Consider the following 21352-nt stretch of genomic DNA (forward strand, 5'->3'; position numbering starts at 1 on the left):
AAAGTTTACAAAAACAGTCACTCATTGATAACTTTCCAAAATCGAGAGTGCGCTCTTTCGCGCACGTGCATGAAAAAGTGCACTCATCTCCCTGAGGCTAAATGTAGCCTCAGGGAGATCAGCTGTAAATGTCAAAAAGATAAAAATAGAAAAATAAAATTTCCTTAACATGTCCCACATGAGTTGGGACATGTCCATAATTTTCAAAAAAACTTTATTAAAATTTTTTAAAAGCTCCATGAAACCTCATCCCGCCCGTGAATGAAGTTTCATGCTTTTTCCAATTCGTGCTGGGGCTCCTGGCCTGCCCGCCAATCTTAAAGTTGGACGGGCAGATCCTTTAATTACTTAATAGCCTCTGTCAATGGCCTCAATTGGCCACTGACAGGTCGTCGGGCGTGCAGTTGATTTCGCTGCGCCCCCGCCTTCCTGAAAATTTAAATGGGGCGCGGTGATGTCAGGAGTTCCCCCCGACATCACCATGCGTCATTTAACGCATTGGCGAGCGGGCCCCGCCCTTGCTAGCCGACGCATAAAATCCTGCCCACTATGAGAGTGAGGTACTGGAGGGATGCCAGTGCAATGGAGTCACATCCCAGCAAGAGTCAGTGCCTTTAAGAGACAAAACTAAGCATTGGTGGTAAAGCTGGCACAATTGGATAAAATACTGGATACAAATATTGATTTAATAAATATCTTTGTTTAAACACTAGAATATGGATACCACAGCAACAACTTATACTAATGTAATGTTTTTAATGTAGTAAAGCATCCCAAGACACCTCACAGCAGCAAATACAGTCAGAATTGTAATCAGTCAGGGTCGAACTCAGATATAAAAAAGGGGCAGCCACACTACTAGGAGTGTACTATTGATTCCCAAAGAGTGTAAAGGAGTTAGAAGAGCAAATAGGCAGGCAAATCTGTGAGTGCAAAAACTTCAACAGACTTCAACTACCCTAATATCAATTGGGATACTAACTGTGTGAACTAGTTTCACACAGTTATACTAGTGTATAGAGGGGACAAAATTCTTAAACTGCATTCAAGAGAACTTTTGCGGCCAGCGTGTAGCAAGCCCGATGAGAGTCAGCAAAATTCTACATTTAGTCTTAGGAAATGAAGCTGGACAAATGGATGAAAAAGTGGGGGACCATTTTGGAGATAATGACTATAATACAGTTAGGTTTAGCATAATTATGGAAAAGGACAAAGATAGAACAGGAGTAAAAGTTCTAAACTGGAGGAGGACAAATTTTATAAAGCTGAAAGTGGCGAAAGTGGACTGGTTACCGCTTTTAAAAGGGAAAGCAGTGTCAGATCAGTGGGACGCATTCAAAAATGAGATTCTACGGGCACAGTGTAGACATGTCCCCACAAAGAAAAAGGATGGCACTGCCAAATCTAGAGTCCCCTCATTATCCAGAAGCATACAGGGTAAGATAAAGCAGAAAAAGACAGCTTATGATAGTCACAAAAGACTTAATACTGTATAAAGCCTAGAGAAAGTACAGGGGTGAATAAAAAGGAAATTAGGAAAGCAAAGAGAGAGTTTGAAAAAATATTGGCAGGTAAAATTAAAGAAAACCCAAACATGTTTTACCAGCACATGAAGGGCAAGAGAATAACAAAGGGAAGGGTAGGGCCTATCAGAGATATACGTGGTAACTTATGCGCTAATGCTGAAGATTTGTAAAGTTCTCAATGAGTACTTTGTCTCTGTCATTGCTAAGGAGAAGGATGATACAGACATTCAAGTTAAAGAGGAGGAGTGTGAAATATCAGATACAATAAGCATAGTGATAGAAGATGTACTGGAGGGACTGACATCCTTGAAGGTGGATAAATCACCAGGGCCAGATGGATTATGTCCCAGACTGTTAAAGAAAGCCAGGGGGGAAAATAGCGTGTGCTCCGAGGATCATTTTCCAATCCTCAGCAGATACAGATGAGGTGCCAGAGGACTGGAGTCTGCAAATGTTGTACCATTACAAGGGATGGGCCAGAAAATTATAGGCCAGTCGGTTTGACTTCGGTGGTGGGCAAATTATTGGAATAATTTCTGAGAGACAGGGTAAACTGTCACTTAGAAAGGCACGGGTTGATCAGGGATAGTCAGCATGGTTTTGTTAGGGGAAGATCGTGTCTTAGTAACTTAATGGGCTGAATTTTGCTCTCACCAGGCGGGCAAGAGTAAAATAGTGCGCGATGATGTCAGGCGAGCGTCCCGACGTCATCGCGCACTCTTGCAATAATTCCCTAGGTGGGCGTGTATAAGAGGCAGCAGAGTGCCTGCCAACTATTAAGTGGCCTACTAAGGCCCTTAATCAATTAAGTAAATTGAACTTTTCACTGTCCATCCAACCGTTCGGTTGGCGGGCAGGTGAATAGGCTAAGCGGACTTTGCATTTTTGGTGAAACCTCAAACGCGGGCAAGATGAGGTTTCAATCTGTGATAAAAAAATCTTTAAAAACTCATTTTTAACATGTCCCTGCTCATGTGACAGAATCACAAGGGAGCGAATTTTCTGCCTGTCGGGCGGGCCAGTCGGGAGCAGGCGCAGGCAAGCATGGAGTGGAATACCTTCCTGCGACAGAGGCACCTGGCTCACCCGCTGGCACCTTGATGGCCACATGTGTGCAGTCCATTGCACCCTAGACACGTGGGAACCCAGCAAGCGCTGCAAAGCCTCCGGCTCGCTCAGGCTGGCTGGCCTCGTCCCAGCAATAGTGAATGAAACTCAGTGCATGCCTGAGCAGAGCATCTGTCACCTGCTTGACACAACTGTGAACAGCTGACTGGGAGATTCTGCAAATATCACCCATCGATCCCTGGAAAGAGCCAGAAAGAGAAGTTGAGGGCAGCCGTGACCTTCAATGCCACTGGCATGGGGTGTCCACCCTCAAAATTGGCACTGATCTCAGAGCCCATCATCTGACAAATGGAGGTCACTGTCTCCCTTGAGAGACAGAGTCTCCTTTGGCACTGTACCTCAGGCACATTGAGGTAGCTGCTTCACCGCTTGTAAACCCTGGCAGCAGAACAGTGGCGTCTTCTACAGCCCCTTCCGCTTTGGACTTCCTGTTGGACCTGCGTCCCTTGTGCCTGGGCCTGTCCTCCCAAAGGTGGCCCCCTTGGAAGCTGAATATGGACTCCTGGCCTCCTCTCCCTTCTGGCCCTCTCTTCCTCCTCAGAGAAGGTGCCTCCAGTGGAGAGCACAATTCTTGTTCCCAGGGTAAGGGAAGACTGCCTGAAACCAGCAAGGCCGCAAGAATAATGTTTCCTCCAGAGTCCTGACCTGAAGCCTGTCATTCCTGTACAAGCAGCTGTGAAGAGATTTGAAGTTCTCCTGTTCACACAAGCAAGTAGCAGTAAGTTTAAAAATTAAATGTCTGACAAATACCACTCACGAGCCCACTCACCTCTGTTATTCCACCCATGGATGAGGTTTTCAGAAATGTGGCCTACCTCCCTGCCCGTTGACCCATGTAACACTCTGAAGATCACACGGGCACCGAAAAATCCCCGTCTATTAATGTCTCAAGGGCCTTAAGTGGCTTGTTAATTAATGGCAGGTGCGCATCGGAGATCATCGCGCACCTGCCCACCGAAATATTGTGATGGCACGCGGTGATGTCAGGACGCACGCCCGACGTCACCACGCGTCATTTTACACATTGGTGTGTTGGGCCCACCCCCGCACGCTGATGTCAAAATTCTGGCCATGAGGGGGCATGTTTACCTTATTTTTTAATTCTTTATTTTTATTGTTCAAAATCTTCAGCTCCCTGAGGCAGCACTGTGCCTCAGGGAGCTTTCACTGCATGCACCCCCATGCATGCGCACACTACAATGCTTGTGTTCCACCCGCCCCCACTCCGGCAACACTGAGGCTCCCAGCGCACGCGGCCAGCCAGCATGAAATCAATATCAGGGCCCGATCGTATGCAGTGGTTGACTTTGCGACTGCTCCCGGGCCTGCCTGCTGCACCTGCCTGACAAGGGCATAATTCAGCCCAATAGAATTTTTTGAGGAAGTAACAAGGAGGATTAATCATGGATTTTAGTAAGGCATGTGACAAGGTCCCACGTGGCAGATGGGTCAGAAAAATGAGATCCCATGGGATACAGGGGAAGGTGGCAAGTTGGATCCAAAATTGGCTCAGCGACATGAAACAAAGGGTAATGGTCAACTGGTGTTTTTGCAAATGGCAAGTGATTTCCAGTGGCATCCCACAGGGCTCAGTGTTGGGACCCTTGCTGTTTGGTGTAAATATTAATGACTTGGACTTAAATGTGGGAGGCATGATCAGGAAATTTGCGGATTAACAAAAATAGGCCATGTAGTTGATAGTGAAGTGGATAGCTGTTGTCTCCAGAATGATATCAATAGTTTGGTTGAGCAGGCAAAGTAAAAGTGGCAAATGGAATTCAATCCGGAAAAGTGTGAGATAATGCATTTGGGGAGGGCAAAGAAAGCACGGGAATACTCAATAAACGGGAGGATATTGAGAGGTGTCGAGGAAGTGAGAGATCTTGGAGCGCGTGTCCACAGGTCCCTGAAGGTGGCAGGACTGTGGATAAGGGGGTAAAGAAAGCATATGGGGCGCTTTCCTTTATTGTATGAGGTATTGAATACAAAAGCAGGAACTATCTAAAACGCTGGTTAGGCCACAGCTGGAATTTTGTGTACAGTTCTGGTCACCACCTTACAGGAAGGACATAATTATTCTGGAACAGTACAGAGGAGATTTACAAGAATGTTGCCAGGAGTTGAAACTTGCAGCAATGAAGGAAGATTGGATAGGCTAGGGTTGTTTTCCTTAGAACAGAGGATGCTGAGGGGTGAACTAATTGAACTCTTGATAATCTTTTAAATAAAATTAATTAAACCAAATCAACAAAATTGGGATAAATCAGGCACAGCCCCTAATTCAGGTCAGCTGTAAAACCAAGGACAAAAATTTAAAGGAACCATACAAACTTTAAATCAAAATGTGATTAAAGGGGTCAACAAAACACCCCAGTCCCCGCGGTGCCCACCGAGCACGGAAAGCCTCGAGCGTGTCAGCAGACACCGCGTGCTCCCTCTCCAGGGACATCTGGCAGCGAACGTAGCCGCGGAAGAGGGACAAACAATCGGGCAGGACTCCCCCGTCGATCGCCCGCTGCCTGGACCTGTTAATGGCCAACTTGGCCAGGCCCAGGAGCAGGTTCACGAGGAGGTCCTCCTCCTTCCTGACCCCCTTCCGCACCGGGTGCCCATAGATCAGGAGCGTGGGGCTGAAGTGCAAACAAAACATCAATAAAAGGTTTTTCAAAAAACTGAAAAGGGAGTGCAGCCTACAACAACCTATGTATACATGGTCCACGGACTCCACAAGACCGCAAAAAGGGCACGTGTCCTGAGAGTCCATGAACCTATGCATCCCCTTATTATACGGGACTGCTGCATGCAACACCCTCCAACCCAGGTCCCCGATAGAAAGGGGGAGGACACCTCCGTAGAGGGCCTCCCATCGGGGGCCTCCGCCGCCGGACGGCAACAAGGCACGCCAGGGCGTGTCCGGGCGACGGACAAGGGCGAGAAAATGGAAGGTGTGCAGCAGCAGTCCATACAAAAAGCCCCTCTTTGCCGTGCCAAAAGGCACGGAGGGCATGTCCCCGAGGCGGCTCATATTGCGGGGCACCAGCACCCGAGGGAGGGTTCGGGGCTTGGGGCCAATGTGGAATTCTGTCCGAAGAGGGGAACGTTCAGACGGAAGACCACCGCGGACCTGGGCCACCTCAAGACCCAAAATAACATCGGGTCCGAGCACGACCGTTCTCAGGTCTTGGATGGCATCGGCTGCTACCTGGACACTCACAGACGCACGACGCGCCAACTCCCGCAGGAGCATCCAGCCCAGTCCTCCGCCTCCTAGCATGTCCCCGATCCTGGTCACCCCTGCGGCCACAGCCCTCCTCTCCGCCAACCATTGAAAAGGACGGAGGGGCGGATTCCTGAGCAGCGGCTCTCTGACAATAGCCGCTACTCCTGACGGGGGAGAGCTGCGTCGCGAGGCGACCACTTTCCAGACTTTGATCAGGTCCTGGTAAAAGACAGGCAACGCCTGCAAGGAGCCACCGAGGCCCATCTGTTCTATAAACAGGAGCTGCACGTCTTAATTCAGGCCGTGCACCTGACGGAAGAAATACGTCGTCAGGGCACACCATCTAGGAGGAGGCTCAACGTAGAGGTATCGCTGCAGGGTCTGAAGGCGGAAAGTCGCCACGTGTGTGCGTAGGCACACTAGCGCCTGACCACCCTCCCTAAGCAGGAGACTCAGAACCTCGGCAGCGACCCAGTGCAATCTTTTGTCCCAGAAGAAGTCGACTAACAATCTCTGGATTCTTGTGACCAAGTCCGGGGGAAGGGTCAAAGTGACCAGCCGATACCACAACATGGCGGCGATCAGCTGGTTTATGACCAGAACTCGACCTCAGTAAGATAGCACTCGGAGCAGTCCTGTCCAGCGCCGCAGAGCGGTGACTTTCGTCTCCAGTTCCTGCCAGTTTGCCGGCCAGGATTCCTCAGCAGGGCAGAGATGGACCCCCAAGTGAAAGGCCTGAGCTCCTCGGGTAGGGGATCCATCTGCCACTGACCGACCAGGAGTCCAGAACATTTACCCCAGTTGATCCTGGCAGAAGAAGCGGCAGAGGAGACCTCCTGGCACTCGTGCATCCTCCGCAGGTCAGCCGGGTCACTAAACATAAGGAGCACGTCATCGGCGTAAGCCGAAAGGACCACCCCGATGCCTGGCCCGCCCAGAACCAATCCTGACAACCTCCTCCGCAAGAGGCGCAGGAAAGGCTCCACGTAAATAGAATACAACTGGCCAGACAGGGGGCAGCCCTGACGTACCCCTATCCCAAAGCGAAGGGGCGCCATCAGGGACCCGTTAACCTTCACTAGACACTCCGCGGCGGTGTACAGAAGTCGGATCCGTGCGACAAAATGCGTCCCGAACCCGAACGCTCGCAGAGTTCCGAGTAAGTATCCGTGATCCACCCTGTCGAACGCCTTCTCCTTATCAAGAGACAGGAAGGCACTCGACAGACCAGCCCTCTGGGAATGGTGGATAATGTCCCGGACCAGATGGATGTTAACATAAATGGTTCGGTCCGGGACGGTATAGGACTGGTCAGGGTGGATCATGTGGTCCAGCATGGTGCCGAGCCGAGAAGACATGGCTCGGGCAAAAATTTTGTAGTCCGTGCTGAGGAGGGAGACCGGGCGCCAGTTTTTAAGAAGGCGGAGATCCCCCTTTTTCGGCAGCAGGGCAATCACGGCCCTGCGCCACGAAAGGGGCATCTCCCCGGTAGCGATATTCTCCCCCAGGACACCCGCGAAGTCGCTCCCCAGGACGTCCCAGAACGCCCTGAAGAACTCCACGGTCAGCCCGTCTAGTCCCGGGGATTTGCCCCTAGAAAGACCGTCGAGTGCGCCGGTCAGCTCCCCCAGACTTATAGGGGAGTCAAGCTTTCCAGCACACTCCGGGCCGACCTGTGGCAGGTCCTCCCACAAAACTCTGCAAGCGTCCTCGCTGGACGGATCCGGAGAGAACAGGGCAGTGTAGTAATCTCGGGCGATGGCCCTGATGGCCTCCGGGTCCGAGACAAGGGATCCGTCGTCGGCCAGCAGCATAAAGAGCTGCTGATGGACCCCGTGCCTTTTTTCCAGCGAATAGAAGAAGGGGGAGCCACGGTCCAGCTCACTGAGGAACCGGATCCGCGACCTCACGAACGCGCCCCGAGACCCGACCAGTTGCAGGTCCCGCAGCACGCCCTTCTTCTCATCGTACAACGACCGCAGGGCCGGGTCCGCGTCGGGCTGACAGAGACGTGCCTCCAGGTCGAGCACCTCCTTCTCCAACTCCTCGACCCTGGATTTGCGTCTCTTTGTCAACCCCTTCGCATACTCTTGACAGAAAACTCGGACGTGAGTCTTGCCCACGTCCCACCATAGCCTCAAGGAGGGGAAGCCTCCCCGCTTCCTTCTCCAGCCGGCCCAGAAACGACGGAACGAGTCCAGGAACCGCTGGTCCTCCAACAACAGATTATTAAAATGCCAGTACGCGGACCCCGTCCAAGCGCAGAACGAAGTGAGCTCCGCCCACACCAGACGGTGGTCCGTGCACGGAACCTGCTGTATAGAAGCAGCCGGAACGCAGGACACGTACACCTTTGAAACGTAAAGACGGTCGAGTCTGCACGCTCCGACTCCAGGTAACACAAAGGTGAACACGCTGGAGTCAGGATGGAGATTTCGCCAGACGTCCACCAAGTCGAAGGACCTAACCAGGTCCCACAACTTACTCACACCTAGCATGCAGTGCTGGGTACCGTGACAGCCCTGGGCCTCGAGGGTGCAATTGAAATCCCCCCCGAGGATGATGCACTCGCCAGTGTCGATGGAGCCGAGATGAGTGGACACTTCTTCAAAGAAGCTCATTTGCTGCTGCGCGCCCACGGGAGCGTACACATTCACAAAGTGAAGCACCGCCCCCCCCAGACGCACAGTCAGGTGCAGCAACCGGCCTGGCACCGGCTCCTTGACCCCCAAGATCTCCGGCTGAAAATGCGGGACCAATAAGATAGCTACCCTGCCAGATTGGAGGCTAGGTGACTCATGTAGACCCCCCCTCGCCACTCCAGGAGCCACGTGGATTCGTCTCCCGGAACGGTATGGGTTTCTTGCAGGAAGCACAACGAATACTTCCCGTCCTTGAGGAACGAGAAGTTCTGGAACCTGCGCTGTGTGTCCCTGCTGCCGTTGATGTTGAGGCTAGCTATAGTTGTCTTCATTGTCAAAGGTACATCAAACCTTTACCTTAAATTAAAAGAAGGAGAGGACTTTTAATCCTTCCTCTCCTTCAGGAGCCCAGCGAGAAACGTTTGGACCCTCCGCCGCGCGTTCCTGTCCAACCCGGGAGCCTTGAGATCCTCGCAAGTGGACCAGAACACCAGCGGATAAGAATGCAACCGGTCCAAGGCCAACTGAACCCTGTCTCAGCGACCGCGATGACTCGCCAAAATGTCCCGGAGTTCCCCTGTTTCCCCTAGCTGTGGGGTCAATTAATAGGGGCATAGATTTAAGGTGATTGGTAGAAGGATTAGAGGGGACATGAGGAAAAACCTTTTCACCCAGAGTGTGGTGGGTAGCTGGCATTCACTGCCTGAATTGGTGGCTGAGGCTGAAATGCTCAACTTATTTAAAAGGTATTTGGGTCTGCACCTGAAGTACTAAAACACTCAAAGCTACAGGCCAGGTGCTGGAAAGTGGGATTAAAATGAGCGGCTAGTTACTTTTTCTCTTTTTTGGTCTGGTGCAGACAGGATGGGCTGAATGGCCTCTTTCTGGGCCATAGCTTTTCTATGGTTCTATGCTTGTAGAACTGGTCACCGAGCTACATGAGATATTTGGGCAGATGACCAAAAGCTATATCAAAGAGGTAAGTTTTAACATGCATCTTAAGGCAGGAAAAATAGCTAAAGAGGCAGAGAGGTTTAGGGAGGGAATCCCAGATCTTAGGGCCTTGGGAGTAGAAAGCATGACTACTAATGCTGGAGAGAATAAAACTGAAAATGCATAAAGGGCCTGAACTGAAGTAGCACAGATATCTCAGAGCTTCGTAGGGCTGGAGGAGGTTACAGACGTAGGGAGGGGTGAAGGCATGAAGGGACTAGAAAACAAGGATGATAATTTCTAAATTCCAAAGAGTTCATACTTGTTCTGGCTGGAGACAACAATTAAAAGACCTAGATTACCCAAATGCTTTAGCAGTGAAGGGTGGTCCCAAGTTCCATTTCCAGTTTGCGTTGATTCAGCTGATTTCGCTCATAGCAATGAAAGTGGTGATACAGTTGGTGTCCGTACCCAGGGTTTAGGAAGGGCAAAGTTAGCCAAGATTTCTATTTCTCACCCCCGCTGGAAGTTCACTTATGTGAATGAGGGGAGAGACAGGATGGGTCTCAATTCTGATGTTCCAGTTACTGAATGGCCTGTCAGCACTCTCTGTTTAGGGTCACATATTTAGAATAATTAATAGAGGTCAACTAGCAGCCATGCAACCATCCCCCTGCAAAGAGAAAAGGCAGGGAAAAACTGATAGAAAAGAGAGGCAGGGGAGGGACATAATAGAAATGTTTTTTAATTAAATCCATCCCATGCGCACTAAGTACTTCTCGATATTTCTTTACTTCATAAAAAACAATGTTTAAACTTGTTGACAGGGAATAAAGGCCAACAATCCACAAGAAAACAAGTATTTGAGAAGATCCACACATACACACAAGTAAAGCAGCCCAGATTTTCCTGTCAAAATAATGGTGATGCTAATGGCATAACTTCAGGCCAGGGGCAAGTGAGCAGCTAACTCAAAAATCCACAATTTGCTGAACGAGGTGCCCCATTCCACCCCTAGTTTCTGGTAAACAACATCTCACTGTCTGCCTCACCATTCAAATGTATTGAATGGCATGAGATTCAAGTACTTGCACAGTAGATATGAAATAAATACACCACAGATAGTTAAGTCAAGTCACATCAAGCCAAGGTTCCCACCACTGGCAATATCCTCCCCTCCCATGCCTTTTCCCACATCCTCCTACCTCCAAGGCGGTTTTCAATGGACCAGGAAAATTCAGCCTTTTGGTTCTCTCTCTCTTACTTCAATCTTTCTTTCCTTATCATTCTGCACCTGGTTTGACATTGAATTCACCCACTCTAATTTACACTTTCTTCTAGGTCTTTGCACTGTTCATTCTACAATCTTTCAATCTGATTGACATAGGAGATACACAATTGCTGTTCACTTGGTTTTCCAGATGTCACATCGCTCACTGCAACATCATCAGCTCACACTTTCTGCAACATGCCACAAACAAAATTTAAAAACCTAAACAGTTAAGAGCAAATCTAATTAACAGCAATGCTGTTTGATGTCCTGCCATGGAAAAATTTGGTTCTTGCCTTGAACTCAACTGACTTAATTCAGTTCTGTTCACAAAAGCTTGAACCTTGCTCAATTCAGGTCACCCTGTTGGTGCCTGCCTTTTCAAAATAGATGGCTCATGCAGAGGGGAAAAATGGTCTCTTCACATGAACACATTTGTGACCTTTCATATTTCCCATTATTAATAGTGGCATCAGTTGAGTACCTTAACTCTGGTGGGAGAAAAAGGGAATATGGTATGTCTTGTGATCTAGTTGCGTGAAGCAAACCTGCAAATTTAAAATCCAGACAATGGCAGTAAAAATGAGAATGAACTGACTGCATGAAATGTATCCCAAAAGCAAGGGATGAAATAGCAGAGGCTCTGCCCATCATATTGCAATCCTCTCTGACTATAGGCGCTGGAGGATTGCTAACATTGTACTGTTGTTTACAAAGGGAAGAAGTGATAGACCAAGTAATGACAGGCCAGTTAGCCTAACTGCAGTGGTGGGCAAATTATTGGAAAAAATTTTGAGGGACAGTGTGAACCATCATTTAGAAAGGCACAGATTAACCAAGGAAGGTCAAGGAAAAGTTGTGTCTGATTGACTCGACTGAATTTTTTTAAGGAGCTAACAAGAATGGTCATTGAGGGCAACATGCTTGATGTAGTCTACATAGATTTTAGCAAAGGTTTTGACAAGGTCCCACATGGCTGACTGGCCACAAAAGTAAAAGCCAATGGGACCCAAGGGTAAGTAGCAAGTAGGTTTCAAAATTGTCTCAGTGGCAGGAAGCAAAGAGTAATATTTGGTGGGTATTTTTGTGACTGGAAGGCTGTTTCAAATGGGGGCTCAGTACTGAGTCTCTTGCTTTTCATGCTATATATCAATGATTTAGATTTAAATGTAGGTGGCACTATTACGAAGTTTGCAGATCATAAAAAATTGAGGAAGAAAGCTGTAGACTACAGGAAGATATCAATAGCCTGGTCTGATGGGCAGAAAAAGAGTAGTAAATAGAATTTATTTCTGTTAAGTGTTAGGTAATGCATTTGGAGAGGACAAACAATGCAAGGCAATACACAATATATGATAAGATACTGATAAGTGTAAAGGAATAGAAGGACATTGAAGTGCATGTCCACAAATCCCTGAATGTAGCAGGACTGGTAGTTAAGGCTACCAATAAGGCATATAGGATGTTTTCCTTTACTGGCAGAGGCATAGGATACAAGAGCAGGGAAGTAATGCTAGAACTGTATAAAACACTTGTTAAGCCACAGCTAGGCTACTAAGTAGAATTCTGGTCAGTGCATTACAGGAAGAATGTGATTGCACTAGAGAGGATGCATTGGAGATTTATGAGGGCATTACCAAGAATGGAAAATTTTAGCCATGGGGAAAGGTTGGATGGGTTGGGGTTGTTCCCTTTGAAACATCAGAGGCTGAGGGGAGATTTAACTGAGGTGCACAAAATTACAAGGGGTCTGGATATAGAATGGATTTGTACTACCTATTTACCTCAGCAGAAAGGTCAATAACTGCGGGTATAGGTTTAAAGTGGCAGAAGTACTGGAGGGGAGTTGAGGAGAATTTTTTTTTACCTAGAGGATGGTGGGAGTTTGAAACTCACTTTCCAAAAGGGTGGCAGAGGCACAAAACCTCATTATATTTAAAAAATACTTGAATATGCTGTTGAGGTACTGCAAGCTCAAGACTATAGACCAAGAGCTAGAAAGCAGGATTAAGCTGGATTGCTCTATTTTCGGCTGTCACTGACATGATGGGCCAAATGGCCTCCTTCTGTGCTGTAAATTTTGTGTGTTTCTAATTGCCCTTGAGAAGGTGGTGGTGAGCTGCCTGCTTGAACTGCTGCAATCCATGTAGTGTAGGTACACCCACAGTGCTTTAGGAAGGGAGTACCAGGGTTTTGGTCCAGCAACAGCGAAGGAACGGCGATTTGGTTTCAAGTCTGGATGGTGTGTTGCTTGGAGGGGACCTTGCAGATGGTAGTGTTCCCAGGTGTTTGTTGTCCTTGTCCTTCTAGGTGGTAGAGGTCACGAGTTTGGAAGGTGCTGTCGAAGAAGCCTTGGTGAGTTGCTGCAGTGCATCTTGTATATGGTACACACCGCTGCTGGTGGCAAGGGAATGAACGTTTAGGGTGCTGGATGGAGTGCCGATCAAGCGGGCTGCTTTGCCCTGGATGGTGTTGACCTTCTCGGGCATTGTTGAAGCTGCACTCATCTAGCCAAGTGGAGAGTATTCCATCCCACTCCTGACTTGTGCCTTGTAGATGGCAGACAGGTTTTGGGGAGTCAGGAAGTGAGTTACCGCCTCAAAATTCCCAACCTCTGACCTGCTCATGTAGCAACCGTATTTACATGACTGGTCCAATTAAGTTTCTGGTAAATGATACTGGGGGTTTCACCAATGGAAATGCTGTTGAATGTCAAAGAAAGATGGTTAGATTCTCTCTTGTTGGAGACGGTCATCACCTGGCACTTGTATGGTACAAATGTTACTTGCCTCTTACAAGCCTGAATGTTGTCCAGGTCTTACTGCATATGGACATAGACTGCTCTAGTATCTGATGGGTTTCAAATAATACTGAGCACTGTGCAATGATCAGTGAACATCTGCATTTCTGACATTATATTCAACGGAAGATCATTGATGAATCAGCTGAAGATGGTTGAGCCTAAGGCACTACCCTCAGGAACTCCTGCCGTGATGTCCTGAGATGTTGGCCTCCATCAACCAGAACCATCTTCCTTTGTGTGACTGTCATCACAGCAGCAGAGTATGCAGCCCCATCCCTAGCTTGTATTCTAATTAAGCAGGTTCTCCTGATTAATTACAAAGGAAATGAATATCCATCATGGAGCTCTTCAAATATGGAATTCCAAAAGCATACATTAAAGAGTCTCACTGGAAATTAAAATTACCAGTTTGGCAAAGTATGTCTTAGAGAGTCACTATTCCCAGAGTGACATCCCATACTAATGAACAGTTACAAGTACCCTGATAGCTCAAGTGGGTAAAATGCTGCCTGGTGCATTACAGACACAATGGTCCAAAATCAAACTGTGATCTGTGATGACCTGGTTGTTTCTTATTGACCCTGTATTTGGCCTTGGATACGCTGGGCTCGTGAGGGGGTTTAAAGAGTAAAATCATTAGTCAGGGATCCCACTCTTGGTCACAATCTAGTACCTTCTGCTGAATAACAGCTATTGGATGAAAGCCAGATTGGTGTGGCCATGATGCATTTCATGACAAATTCACCAATCTAGCGTTTACTGTCTGCAACCACACATGAAGAATGGCTGCCAGTACTTTCATGCAGATACAATAGCATGAGTCAGCAACACCATCAGAAACTGAGGGATGAAAACTATTTAACAAAAATGCAGACTGAGACAACAAAACATTATTTTTCTGAATGCACGATGCAAACAGAGTCAGAATAGTCTGCACTATTTCCAGACAGAAATTTTAATTTTAGTGGACGGAAAATTATCAATGTTGCATCTGCAATTTCTGAATAAGGAGATGCCAGGAAAGTTCCTGATCCAGAAGCACTCTTTCTTAAAATTTATTCTATAATGCTGACACTAACCGACAATCTCAAGTTTTATATTCAGGGATTGCCTGTGAAGTATCTTGTTCTTCAATCTGGAAATCAGTTCCACCATTTATCTTTAACTCTCTCAGCACAGACATATAGTAATCTAAAGTACACAACAGAGAGAATCTTTTGGAGGTGACAGGAGTCTCAGCCGCCGGCTGTACAGCCGTCAAGAGCTCCGTATCGCCTCTTTAGAAGGCCCACCACATCTTGTGCCACTCAAGCACTTGACAGGCCAATGGCAGGCCTTCCCCTGGGAATAAAGACCCTGGGGATGTGAGTCCTGCCTGCCAGGAGCTCCCAGCCAATCAGAGGCCACAGCTCTTCTGTACTCAGCAGTGCCACAGGGCGAGCAGTGGCTGCTGCCAGTACAACACCCACCGAAGGCCTTAGATTGAGCAGGGACTCAGACTGCAGGTGAGTGATGGAAGGCTGGGTGTTGTGGGAGAGAGAGAGAGGAGATTTGGCAGCAAGGGCAAGGAGGTGGCTCTCAGCATGCTCCCAGCTTCCCGATGCTGGGTCTCTCGATCAAGCATTGAGTGCATTTGAATGAGGGAATCCCCAGCTCCGCAAGCAAACATACCAGCTGCGTCGGGATGAGGCCCTTAAGTAGGCAATTAGCCTCAATTAGCCGTGGTGGGAAGGCCTTCCACAAACCTTCATACCAGGGCTTAATTGGCATGGAGCTGAGTGTTACAGAATCACAGAGCAGAAGAGGCCCTTCGGCCCATCGAGTCTGCACCGACACGTGAGAAACACCTGACCTACCTACCTAATCCCATTTACCAGCACTTGGCCCATAACCTTGAATGTTATGACGTGCCAAGTACTCATCCAGGTTAGATGGATCCAAGCCAGATGGCAAAGTAGAAAATAAGGTAAAGAGGGTTTTATTCACAGGGTGCAACATTACAGATCTCTGCCTCTTAACTACTCACCCAGTGTCCCAGCTGACTCACTTCATATGTCTCTCAGTCCTTAATCAGCAATACCCATCACCTGTGTATCTTTAACAACATAATCAACCAACCATTAACAGTGGAAGGTGGCAGGGTAATGGCACATGGACGAGGTGTCTGTGCGGAATCAATATCAAGAGATTTCGGAAGCACAATTTTTGTTTCTTGGAGCTGCTGGTGATCGTTTGTCTCGGCGCTGCGCTAAAAAAAAAACCCACCGCTCTCCCACCCTATTTAATTACCCCTGTCACCAAACTCACTATGGGGGAAGGCACAAGATTCCGCCCAGCGTGTCTAAAGCACAAGGTCCTCTGGATGCCTTGTGTCCCCAAGTATTAAGGTTCAGGAAAGTTTAGTGTATGCAGTGCAATCAGCAAACACTAGCTTACTGAAAGCCAGTGTACAAGGTAGCTGCATATTTCATGTTTCACTCATCCATAATATGACCTCACCATGTAAAACAATGTTTGTCACCATGTAAAACAAGCCAGGCTTGTATCCACTGGAGTTTAGAAGAGTAAGAGGCGACTTGATTGAAATTTATAAGATCCTGACGGGTCTTGACAGGGTGCACGTGGCAAGGATGTTTCCTCTTGTGGGAGAATCTAGAACTAGGGGTCACAGTTTAAAAATAAAAGGTCACCCATTTAAGACAGAGGTGAGGAGAATTTTTTTCTCTCAGACGATTGTGAGTCTTTGGAATGCTCTTCCTCAAAAGGTGGTGGAAGCAGAGTCTTTTAATATTTTTAAGGCAGAGGTAGATAGATTCTTGATTAACAAGGGGTGAAAGGTTATCGGGTGTAGACGTGTGGGTTGAGGGTAAAATCAGATCAGCCATGACCTTACTGAATGGTAGAAGAGGCTCAAGGAGCCAAGTTTGGCCTATTCCTGCTCTTAATTTATATGTTTGTATGTACGTTAAACATAAATATCACACAGCTTTAAAATACAACACATAGTAGACATCCAGTTATGGATAAATTGAACCTTTAACTTATTCAAAAAGTATAATTTTAATAAATCATTAATATTGCAATCACATGCCCTAAATCTTTGTTTCTGCAATTCATCTTGCTCCTTTCTGCTTTCCTCATTAGTAATTAGTATAACTAATGGCATATTTGAGATTTTTTATGCAAACTGGTGTTGAATCAATTCTGATATTGTTTTTTCTGCCCAACATCTCGAGGATATTGCTCAATAGCTGATACACCACTAGCTTCATGACAAAACATTGTAGCTTCCCTACTTCTTGTCTATAACATTCAACAAAATAAAAGACCTAAAGAGAAGGCTAGAAAATATTTAGACAAAGAGGGACAAGATTGCTGCATTATGTTATTTGGATAGAGACACTAAATACTTTTTGTGAGGGGTCATACACAAGACAGATTAGGTTGAGTGGCTCATGGAGATACATACTGGCACAGATTGATCAGCTAAATGTTCTCTGTGTTATAACATTGTATGGATTAACAGAATATTAACAGTTTATAGGACATGCATTATATGGTGCAAAGATTATAGCCAAAGATCCTCTCATCCTCCCCATCCACAAGTTTTGGGTAGCCGATTGAGGAAATGAAGGGGCCACTCTCGGGGCCACACACTGTGGCCAAAACATGGCCTGTGAAAGAAGGAGGTCTCTAAGTGGGAGACGGGGTGGGGGGAGCTGGGGGGCCGGTATGCAGCACTTCATCCTGCTGTTGGTCTTCCAGCCTGTGGAGCCCACTAACCTTCCTTAATTGGATTATGCTCTCTGGCAAGCTCAGCAAAAATAGTGTGGGGAGACGATTCCCAAGACGATTCAGTGTCAGGATCCCAACAAGAGGTCCTGACCCCAAATAAAAAATCAAGCCCCAGGTAAAAGCAAGTGGTGTCGCTTTGAAAAAAAAACTGTCATAATTGGCAACATTTTAATTATTTCCCTGCATGACTCACCAACAGAAACGACATACTATGTCATTGTGATTCAGATATTGCCGGGGGTTCAAACAAATGTGAGACCCTTAGAGCACCAGTGCAAAATTGAAATCAATAAATTTAATTCAAAAGACAGAATTACCCCAGTTCAGGCCAGACAGAACAAAGCAACCAATCAATAAAGAATAATGGAGGATTTTATTTTCAGTTGCAAAATGTCATGTGCTTGTTAGGTAGTTTTAAAGCAAAGAATTTGTGGGCCAGACCTGCTGAGTTTTTCCAGGTAATTCTGTTTTTGTTTTGAATTTGTGGGCAAGAGTTGGCTTGGGAGAAAATGTTACAAATTACTTTAAAGGTCAATAAAAAGCATTATGAACTAAAATTGCTACAATTGTGGTCAATTGGCTAACAACGAAGTGGACTATCGGGTTACTGTTCACTGTCTTCTTTCCTAAGCCCTGTACCCTATTTTTGGATTGGCAAAAGTGCCAACCGTGGTCCTAATATCTATTACTATCACCACTTTGTGGTAGATCTGCAGGAATAGCCTTGACCAAGTCCATGCCTGGATCTGCAGGCCAAAATTCAGCAAATTCAGCCCCTGCTATACATACCTGGAATAGCACTGCTTGCTAGACAGGAATGATTAAAGACCCCTTCATGCAGAGCATTTATTAAATTTTCTGCAATGGGAGTGTGCTTGCATTTAACAATTGGCCCCACAGCTGAACCACATGATCTGAGCTCAAATATTTTTGTCTCAACTCCAGTAGCATTTTTCAGAAAGAAACAGGGGAACTTTCTTGCCGATACCCCTCATTTAGCTATTCAAATGAATGACTCATTCTCAGTCACTTCTGCCTACATCTAAATCTTGATCCTATTTTATTTGGTCCTGGAATGTCAGCATCACTGACAAGATGAACATTAATGCCCACCCTTAATTGCCAGTGATGAAGGAACGGCAATACAGCACCAAGTCAGTCTGATGTGTGGCTTGCAGAAGAACCTGCAGACGGTGGATTTCTGTCGTAGGGAGAACGTATAAGCTATTATTAAAGAAGTTATAGCTGGGCACTTGGATAAGCTCAAGGTTATCAGGCAGAGTCAGCACGGTTTTATGAAAGAGAAAATTTAACCAACTTATTGGAGTTCTTTGAGGAAGTAACATTTACTGTGGATAAAGGGGAACCGGTGGATGTACTGTACTTGGATTTCCAGAAGGCATTTGATAAAGTGCCACATCAAAGGTTATTGCGGAAAATAAAAGCTCATGGTATGGGGGTAATATATTGGCATGAATAGAAGATTGGCTGGCTAACAGGAAGCAGAGACTAGGCATAAAAGGGTCTTTTTCAGGTTGGCAAGATGTAACAAGTGGCATGCCACAGGGATCAGTGCTGGGACTTCAACTGTTTACAATTTATATAAATAACTTGGATGAAAGGATTGAAATATGGTTGCCAATTTGCTGATGACACCAAGGTAGGTAGGAAAGTGCGTTGTGAAGGGGACATAAGGAGGCTACAAACAGATATAGATTGGTTAAGTGAGTGGGCAAAGATCTGGCAGATGGAGTTAATGTGGGAAAATGTGAAATTGTCCATTTTGACAGGAAGAATAAAAGGGAAGCATATTATCTAAATGGTGAGAGATTGCAGAGCTCTGAGGTGGAGGGATTTGGGTATCCTAGTGCATGAATCACCAAAGGCTAGTATGCAAGTACAGCAAATAATTAGGGAAGCTAATAGAATGTTATCAATTATTGTAAGGTGAATTGAATACAAACGTAGGGAAGTTATGCTTTAGTTGTACAGGGCATAGGTGTGACCACATTTATAGTACTGTGTACAGTATTGGTCACCTTATTTAAGGACGGATGTAAATGTGTTGGAAGCAGTTTAGAGAAGATTTAGCAGACTATGGGGTAGATGTTTCCATTAGTAGGAGAGACTAGGACCCGAGGGCACAGCCTCAGAGTAAAGGGAAGACCTTTTAGAACAGAGATGAGGAGAAACTTCTTTAGCCAGACAGTGGCGAATCTATGGAATTCATTGCCACAGAAGGCTGTGGAGGCCAGATCATTGAGAGTATTTAAGACCGAGATAGATAGGTTCTTGATTGGTAAGGGCATCAAAGGTTACGGGGAGAAGGCGGAAGAATGGGGTTGAGAAAATTATCAGCCATGATTGAATGGCGGAGCAGACTCGATGGGCCGAATGGCCTAATTTCTGCTCCATGTCTTATGGTCAACTAATACCTGGAATGGGTAGGTTGTCTTATGAGGAAAGGTTGGACAGACTAGGCTTGTTTCCACTGGAGTTTAGGAGAGTAAGAGGCGACTTGATTGAAACATGTAAGATCCTGAGGGATCTTGACAGGGTCGATGTGGAGAGGATGTTTCCACTTGTGGGAGAATCTAGAACCAAGGGTCACTGTTTAAAAATAAGGGATCATCCATTTAAAACAGAGATGTGGTGAAATTTTTTTACTCAGAGGGTCATGAGTCTTTGGAACTCTGGAGTCGTCCATTAGGCAGCAGATGGACGTCCAGCGATTTGTACGAGAGGATCTGGCAGAGATCCAAGAGGGTATGCGTGCCACGGTCTCCATTGTGGAGAAGTCCCTATGGAAATGAGCAATGAGTTGACCATCATTGCCGAGCACAATGCCTCTTCCATGGTGAGAGTGGCGACTCTCATGGAGAGGTTGCTCCAGGAACAGAATCAGGGGTTCCTGAGGTTGCACTCAGATCTGCAAGCCCTCGCACAGGCACTGACCTCAGCTGGTTAGTGTCCATGTGTGAGATGAATGGGGCACCCAGTATCCTAGCTAGGTGCCCATCCATCGATGGCCAGCTGGCAGGTCCACAGCGACTTCAATTTGGTCCACGAGCTGCCTGTCATCTCTGCGGGCTCCTCTCAGGGCACTCTGGATGACAGCAGCAGCTCCTCTGCTCTCCGGCAATGACCGTGGCATCTGATGGGGCTGTGGTGACTGGGGAGAAGCCAGCCGTGGCATTGGCCATTCCCTCCCAGGCGAGGTCAGCAAAGGCTCCACTGGCCAAAGGACAACCACCAAGGTCATAAAGGCCAACAAGACAGCAATCAGCAGGCTGTCTACAATGCTGCTGCCATTAAGTGGGGAGCACCTAGGCACAGCACCCGTAAATGTAAGCTTAAATCACCTTAAGCACAAGAGGGGCTGGTCACGGGTGGTCTGTTGTTCCCCCATTTTGTTTTTTCAATGGTGTGACCACCAACACCAGATATTGTTCCATTCAATACTATGTGAGTTCCAACATTAAATTACATTTACTTTTGTGTTATTGGCCTGAGTACACTTCATCTGTTTTGTAGGTGCAGGGTGGCCATTATGTAATGCTGGACATGGGTGGATGTAACGTTATTGCACAGGCACTGAGTGCATCTTGGGGGCCAAAGATAAGGTCATTTCTACAATCCAGAATGGAGGCAGCAGCCCTGGCATGAGGTGGTAGTTCTTATTTGGCACCCTAGCTGAAGGAGCATTGGATCAAGGCGTCCCTGCCTCCCTGGAGGTTACCGAGGTCTGGCTCCATGTCCTCAGCATTCTCCTCATGGTGCTCATCTTCTGACTCACTGCTGGACTCGTCAACTGAGCCTGTGCAGCTGCATCAAGGTCCTCTTCCTCCAGTGGGTCCCCACTTGCCAGTGCCAGATTGTGGAGAGCACAGCATGCAACCACTATCAGTGACACCCACTTTGGGGGGTATTGCAGTGTGGCCCATAATGGTCCAGGTATAGGAAGTGCATCTTCAGAAGCCCAATGGTTCTCTCTACCACCGCCCTTGTGGAGGCATGGCTCCTATTGTACTGCTG

The 21352-nt window shown here is 47.0% G+C and overlaps 1 protein-coding gene and 1 pseudogene across 1 annotated transcript in view; one reads left to right on the top strand and one right to left on the bottom strand.

Annotated features, from left to right (window-relative positions):
• LOC121280028 (hydrocephalus-inducing protein-like) overlaps window positions 1-21352 on the bottom strand; it is a 478228-nt gene that overhangs the window by 415166 nt on the left and 41710 nt on the right. The gene's annotated exons all lie outside the window — the stretch shown is intronic.
• LOC121280609 lies at window positions 15491-15770 on the top strand (annotated as a pseudogene).

Source organism: Carcharodon carcharias, chromosome 7 (assembly GCF_017639515.1).
Source record: "Carcharodon carcharias isolate sCarCar2 chromosome 7, sCarCar2.pri, whole genome shotgun sequence".
NCBI classification, from domain to species: Eukaryota; Metazoa; Chordata; class Chondrichthyes; order Lamniformes; family Lamnidae; genus Carcharodon; species Carcharodon carcharias.